This window comes from Nicotiana tomentosiformis, chromosome 12 (genome assembly GCF_000390325.3).
Source record: "Nicotiana tomentosiformis chromosome 12, ASM39032v3, whole genome shotgun sequence".
In the NCBI taxonomy this organism is placed as follows: domain Eukaryota; kingdom Viridiplantae; phylum Streptophyta; class Magnoliopsida; order Solanales; family Solanaceae; genus Nicotiana; species Nicotiana tomentosiformis.
The window spans coordinates 82,305,912-82,313,852 of NC_090823.1; the positions used below are offsets into that span (position 1 = coordinate 82,305,912).

Below are 7,941 nucleotides of genomic sequence, written 5' to 3' on the forward strand. Positions count from 1 at the left end.
GAACCGAGGGTCTTTCGAAAATAGTCTCTCTACTCCTTCGGGGTAGGGGTAAGGTCTGCGTACACACTATCCTCTCCAAACCCCATTAGTATGATTTTACTGGGTTGTTGTAGTTGTTGTTCTATGACAAAATAGATCATTGGCCTATGACACCTAGTAGTAGGGATAACAATTCAACTTATCAATAATTGGTTATCACTTGTAATGAACTTGCCCTACAATGTGAAGTTGTAGAGTTATTTCTCTAACTCTAGCGGCATTCTCTCCGCTTGTCTGCTGGAATCGACGACAATTTCTTTCCATCCATATATGATGAACTGCAGCTGCAAACACAAATGCCAGTATAAGAGAAATATATTTTCTGCTTTTCACCTTGATGGATAGCTAGTTAACCTCATCATTCCATTGACCAATTTACCTACTGATTTCTAGCCAATTTAGGACTTTCTGCCATATAAACCTGCAATAAGAGCACTCAAAGAATAAGTGGGAATGTGTTTCTTCAACGCTATCTGTACATATATACCAGACACTTGACACCCCATCGTGATAATCTTTCTACTATGGAGAGTTTGTTGTGGATCACCAGCCACATTATAAACTGGTGCTTAGGGACCACTCATATACTGAGAGCTATTGCTTTCCAAGTAACTTTTGAAAACTGAGGGAGACAACTAAGGCATGTTTTTTTATGTTATATTGTCCACCTATAGTATAAGAGTGTAGAGTTGCCAGGCCTTTAGGTAGCCAACTTTTAGCCTCAATGATCTTCCTTATAACCCAGATAGCTTGCTTTAGTATTTCCATGATATTTAATATTTATGCCCTTTATGTAGTGATTGTGGATCCATAAGACCTAAAAACCTTGTCTTTCTTCTTTTCAATGGCCCATAGTAGCTTCATGATAGCAACTTTGTTCTATAAGGCAAATTGAGAATGTTTAGACCTCCTATTGATCTAGGTTGGCATAGTATGTCCCAGGCAATAGGGGATTTTTTTGCATTATCCTTTACACCATGACAAAGAAACTTTCTACATATACCAGTCTCTACCTTAATCACCTTCTTGGGGAGCAAGAAGATTTGAGCTCAGTAGATTTGAATTTCAAATAACACTTTTAAGGAGTTATAATATGACCTCATAGGAGAGAAATCTGGAAGAGCAAAATTTAATTCTAGCAACCATCTTTTCCATCAATGGCATATATTGATTAATAGTAAGATTCTTAACGGACAAAAAAAAAACCAAATATTTGAAGGGTAGAGTGCCAATAGAGAAATGTAGCTCCTCTACTAACTGTTCTTTGAATTCCGAGGAGACACCTACAATGTAAAGAGAGCTTTTCTCCATGTTTGCCTTGAGACCTGGGTGGCAGGAAAGTGTTCAAGAGTTGTTGTAGCATAAGCTTGATATACTATCAGCTCTACAACAAAGCACTAGGTCGTATGCAAAACAAATGTTGGACAAGATCCAATCTGGAGCATTTTGGATGGAAATTAAAGTCTAGGTTCTGCTTAAGCTGCTTCGAGGATATGTTTAGATATTCCATCACTAATACAAAGAGATAAGGTGACATCAGATCCCGTTGCCTGAAGCCTTTTTTTGCTGAGAAGTTAGGTGTTAGACCTCCATTAACTAACAGAGAGTATGTCACTGTGCTAACACACTCCATAATCGGATTCACCAATTTGTTGGAGACATCAACTTCAAGCAGCAACATCTAAAATACTCCATTTGATAGAGTCGTATGCCTTCCTTATGTCTACCTTTATTATGCACCTGGGAGATATTGACTTTTGTGTATAACCCTTCACCGATTCATATGCTACTATTACATTATCAAGAATGTTTCTCCCCTAATGAAAGCAGATTGAGAAGAACCTACTAGGTAGTCTACTACTGTCTTAAGTCTTGTTGTTAAGATTTTAGCAATGATCTTATACAAGGTAGAGCAACACGCAATAGGTCTGAACTCTTTAACATATGTTGGATTGGAAACCTTAGGAATGAGAGTAACAGTAGTACTGTTTACCTTCTTCAGAATCTTTTCTGTGTCAAAGAACTGCATTACTGCTTTTGTCACCTCTTCTCCAATAGCATGCCAAAAATATTTATAAATTCAGTAAGGTACCTGATCACGCCCAACTCTAGTCCTAAAAAGGATAAGCGGTCGCTACAAATATAATCCAGGCTAAGAGTCCGGAGTCGAATCCCACAGAAAACTAAGGTTTAGCTACAACTGTTCACTATCACCAAGAAGACAAGCTTGAACAATTCCTAAGTTATAAATATTAAGATTCTTATGTCTAACTAATTAACTAACAAATTAAAATAGTGAATTAACAAGTAAAGATACTAAGGGTTGGAGATAAGATTAAGGAGATCTAGAGTTATGATTTCCCCAATTGTCGGAATTCTTCCCGCTATGTCTCCTATAATTTCGCCTAATTATTCTCTACTGATCGTGAGCACTTCAGGTGTCGTAATTCTCTCCCGAGCAACTACAATAATTTACTAGATATATTCTCCTGAACTATGCTAGCTGGCACTATCTTACCGATCACTATGACCACGTCAAGGCTTTGTTATTCCTAAACCTACCTTTAAACCTGCCGTATTGATTCTTCATATACGTTAGGAGTGACGTTAAACAACTACCTAAATATGTACCATTTCCAAGCAATACACAATAAATAGGCACAGTCAATTGATGGTCATTCAATCAACAGAAATAAGCACGTAGTTGAACAAGTAAAGAAATTCAAAGGCTAAATTATATTTAAACTTAACAAGAATCCATCCTCCAAAAGGTTCCATCAAAATCCTAAATAATAAATTAGCTACTCATAGTAGTATGTGAAAATACAATACTAAAATTCATAACCAGCAATAGACAATAGGAAGAAGAAAGGAAAAACTCGTGGTTGAATCTTCCTCCTTGCTCCTAGTGTATTCTTGCCTCCAAAGGTATTGTGTAACCCTAAAGTAGTGTCTCCTCCTCCAAAGTTATGTTTTAGGATGTATTTATATGACCTAGGTAGGGTGGAGGGTCGTCCAAGGCAATCCAAAATCGGATAGGAGAACTGGAGGGCGCGTCTACCTTCGCGCAGCGCGCGACCATAGACGCGGACTTAGCTTTTGCAATTTTTCAGTTTGCGAAGCGATCCGTGCCTTCGCTCGCTTCGTTGTTTTGTGCCTTCGTTTTTCTCCTTATTTCGCGTCCATTTCCGTGCCACGCACAAGATTGGACGAGCTCCCAATTCTTTCCATCTCTTCCTTTTTGTGTCAAATTGTCATATTTTGATCATTTATCATCCAAACTCGCTCCTACACATAAGAAACACATAATGAGCATATTTCACTTCAAAAATCACATAAACTCCCGCAACTCATACAAGAATTAATATGCAAATATACACAAAAATATGCACTTTTCATCATTTATCAGTACCCATCCAATCCCGGAGCTTTATCATCGAAAAGAGATTGAGCAGCTTGAGCTATCTCTTCTTTTGTTACTGGGAGTAGAAGTTGTTGTTGTACTAAGGTTAGGCAAGGTCCATCCCTATCAATGTTGACATTAATACTAGGTAGCATAGGATCTCTTTCCCCAAGGAGTTTTTGGAAAAAGCTAATGAACCCTTGTTGGACCTTCCTTGGATCAGTCAACCTCTCATTTTTCTCGGTATAAATGCATGGAACTCTATTGTTTGTCTGCATGTCTCTCAAGCAAGCATGGAAAATTTTAGAGTTGGAGTCACCATGAGTTATCCAAGTGGCTCTAGACTTCTGTCTAAACACTCTCTTTTGAATTGCATCCCGTTTTTCAATCATGTGTACTATTGATTTTTCCTCTTCAATAAGGTGTGGATTAAAGTGGTCTTCATAAAGCCTCCTGAACTCTGCTAAATTTTTTCCTTTTGTACCTCTATTTTATCTTCTAGTTAAAGTACTCCTTATATATACCCCTGGTTTGGATCTCTAATAATTTAAGTTTCCTCCTTATAAGAAAAGCATAGCATATCCGATCATGTCTTGTCCCCAGATAGTGCACATTGTATTCTTGTATTCTTCCTTTTGTAATAGAACATTCAATAACCTAAGTGGCTTCTTTATTAGCATTCTGGTTATTTTTGTGTTCAGTAAAATATGAGAGTGGTCCGAGCACCTGGTAACAAGTGCATAGCTTCTATGCCTGAATAGACTTGGAACCAATCTGGATTCCCAAACACAGTCAATATGGCTGTATATCGTGTCCTCTGCTTCTCTTTTATTACTCCAGGAAAACTTACAACCCCTCTTAGTAATTTGACCCACCAATGTCTTCTATACATTATTGAAAGTCAGCTACGTCTTTCCGGTGCACTGGAGCTCCTTTGATTCTATCTTCTACTGATAATATTATGTTAGAATCTCCCAGAATAAGCCAAAGACCTTAATATTGGTAAAGACAGCCTCTAACTTATCCAAGAAAGCTTTTCTATCGGTCACAATATTTAAGATGTAGAGAGATTAGAAAACATAAGAATGTTGAGTTCTTGTCATGTATAGGCAATGCATCATCTGTGAGGAAGAGTCCAACCATCTAATATCAACATTTGTTGGTCTCCATCAATCCAAATCCTATCATTTGAAGCTGGTGAGTAGTTGTCAACAAACTCCAGTCCCTACCAATTTTTCTTTGAACTTTATCTACTTGACTCTGGTTTCAAAGCACCCTACCAAGTCAAGCTTATTTTTAATCAAAAAGGCTCTAAACTCCTCCATTTAAAGTGCTTGTTTAGCCCTCTTATATTTCATGCATTGAATATCGTGGAGGGAAGTTATTTGATAGGGACCTCCCTGTTGCTACCATTTGATCCTGCTTTGTTGCTCTTATAGAGGTCTCTGCATCTATCTTATTTTGTTCTTTTTCGTGAGGTTATTTGTGGATGCTACTCGCTTTTACATTCACCTATCTGATAACCAAAATAATTACAATCTAGACAGAATTTAGGTTTCCATTCATAATTAACTTGTTGCTCCCTAAGCTTCCATCTGATCTTATAATAGGTAACTTATCAGGCCATGGCTGTGTAATATACGAGTTTTTAGCCAAAATTGTCCCTTATGTTTGGGGGTAAGTCTAACTTTGCCATTTATCTATTGCCCTGAGCACTTATTGTCCTTTTAAGTTTGCTAAACTTGAGCAGGTTTAGTCCATTTAACAAAAGATCCAAAGGAGACCTAAAAACTAACAATGATTTATTTTACTGAGTCAACTGGGTAAAAAAACTTTCGGTACTCAAATTTTACAGAACCGATATAGTGAACCTAGACCTGTTTAACGGGCCGGATTGACCCGGTTCCGGACCGACCTAGACCGGTAGTAAATCGGACCGGCCCGGTGGAAGGGGGTCGGGTAGGGCTGTGTTTGGTGGGTTAGGGGGTTGGTCCATATATATTTTCTTACCGGTTAATCGGATCGGTCAAACCCGGTCAATGAAAATTATTGTTGAACCGGTTAACCGGCCCGGTTCAACGACTATTTTTAATTATCTTTTTTAATTATCACACTTATTTCTACAATCTTAAAGGTGACAAAGGGGTGTGTCGGGCCCTTAGGCCCAAAACCGTTCCGGTTCAATTTTTCACCGGATGGGTCCGGACCCGTTAAGCCCGGTTTTAAAAACTCGGTAACCGGTCAGGATTGGTGACCGGCCGGTCACTATTTTTCTCAATCGGGTCGGGCCAGTCCAGTTAACCGGTTCAACAGTAATTTTCATTGACTAAGTTTGATTGGTCTGATTAACCGGTAAAAAAATATATACGGACCAACCCCCAAACCCAACCCTACCCTGCCCCCTTCCGGTTCGGAACCGGGTCAACCCGCCCCGTTAAACAAGTCTAGGTTCACTACATCGGTTCTGCAAAATTTGAGTTCCGAAAGTTTCTTTAACCAATTGACTCAGTAAAATAAATCACTATTAGTTTTTAAGTCTCCTTTGGGTCTTTTGTTACATGGACTAAACCTGCTCAAGTTTAGCAAACTTAAAGGACAATAAGTGCTCCGAGCAACAGATAAAGTACAAAGTTAGACTTACCCCAAATATAAGGGACAATTTTGGTTAAAAACTCTGTAATATACATCTCAATTAATATTCGTGCATAGGACACCCTTTCACTTGAGCAGTAAGCTTATCTATGCAAATTTGCTTCCCTAGATAGCTTGCAAGTCTACCTAGGTTCTCCTCTGCCCAATACTTAATAGGTAGTCCTGGGAACATAACCCATTTCGGAGCCACACACATAGGCTCATTCTGAATATTGAAATTCAAATCACAATCCTTCAATACCATGGGTCTATTGCTAAAGGTGTAAGGGCTAGTTCTGTATGATCTTATTTTTATCTTCAATGAACTCAAATCTAAAAATAAAACAACCATCATCGTGAAGAAATACCTTAGGAGTAGCTACTGATTTCCAGATGCCATATACGAATTTCAATTTCTCTTTGAAGGGTGAATTTCCACCAATGACATAACCAATTAGGGCATTGCAGCTCAATTTCAGTATGGTTCAGTTCAACCAATTTAATTCCATCTTTAATCTCTGGTGGAAAGAACATCAGATTCATCCCCTGCCCTTTTGTATGATTTTCCTTAACCACATCAACCAAAGTTTTTGTTGGATTTTCCTTCACCGTCTCCGCTCGATTTTCCGTGCCGCTATATTAGTTTCAATCTCCGGCGACGTAGATTTTACCGGCTCAACCTCAACCACCTTCGGAGCTTGCATGATGGTATGAGCACTTCCCATTCCCGGCATCCATCGTGATAGTTGTCGTGGCGCCAATTGCTGCCCTTTATCAGTTTCAAGAGTTATTATTCTACTATCAGATTCTTCGTTGTGCTTTGGTGAGTTCGGAGGGGCTTGTTTTTCCCTTTTTGGCGAGTCATCCTTGGTGGCGTGAGTTAGCAACCCTAGCTGAACGCACGCCCTCAGAGCTTCAACTGTGTATAGTTTGGTATTAAAATCTTCTCCCTATGACAAGTTACTTTAATAGTGATTTAAAAATACTGTGAGATAATCATAAATGATATCATTTAAGAATATAATAAACAGAAATAACATGATCAACGTCATGTAAATGAAGCTGAAATATTATATAAATTTTTTGTAAATAGCTAAAGAAAACTAAGCAGGATATCAGGAGGACAAAATTGAGTTTCAACATTCATGATTCAGTTTGAATCAGTTTTTCATTTTTTAAAAAAATTAAACAATTAAATCTATTTTATAAATATTAGAATTGAACCAATCCAATTAAATCGATTCCCATTTTTGACTTTCTTATTACTATTTTACTCTTCATTTATAATACTTTGATAGGGAATCGTAAAAAAAGAAGTTTATCCTATACATAACAATGAGTTATTCTTCAATATATCATGATACATGTTTACTAAAGATCTAAAAAGATTCATAAGCACTATTAAGTATACACTTGCATTAGTGAATTTTTACGTGGGCAACAAAATTCAAAGAAATTGAATCGTGTTATAAATAGAATTATATTTAAGGTTAATGTCTATATTTTAGAGAGATCTTAGGGTTTGTTACTTGGTGGCTAAGTCATTTTTTTCCTATAAATAGAGGTGTTCTATTTCATTTTAATTCATCACAAATCAATAAGAATTCTCCCTCTCTACTTTTCTCTGCAATACTCTTCTTCTTTTATTGTTTTATAACACATTATCAGCACGAGACTCTACCGTCTCAAGAAGCTCTTTGAGAAGATCAAGGTATAATTTTTCTCCTCTTATAATTATGACTAATATTATTAAACGAAAGTTCGTTGCCCTTGAAAATTCAGGCAAGAACTATATGACATGGGTGTAGGATGCTGAAATCCATTTAGATGCAATGGGTCTTGGAGATGCCATTAAAGATAAAAATAAA

At 37.4% G+C, this 7,941-nt stretch overlaps 1 long non-coding RNA gene across 1 annotated transcript; it reads right to left on the reverse strand.

The window, feature by feature from the left end:
• Positions 1–3,277: 3,277 nt before the first annotated feature.
• On the reverse strand, positions 3,278–6,962 carry LOC138903527 (uncharacterized). The gene is made up of 2 exons (XR_011412720.1): positions 6,442–6,962; positions 3,278–3,327 (listed from the first exon to the last, which is right to left on the reverse strand). It is a non-coding gene; the product is annotated as an uncharacterized lncRNA (long non-coding RNA).
• Positions 6,963–7,941: the final 979 nt, after the last annotated feature.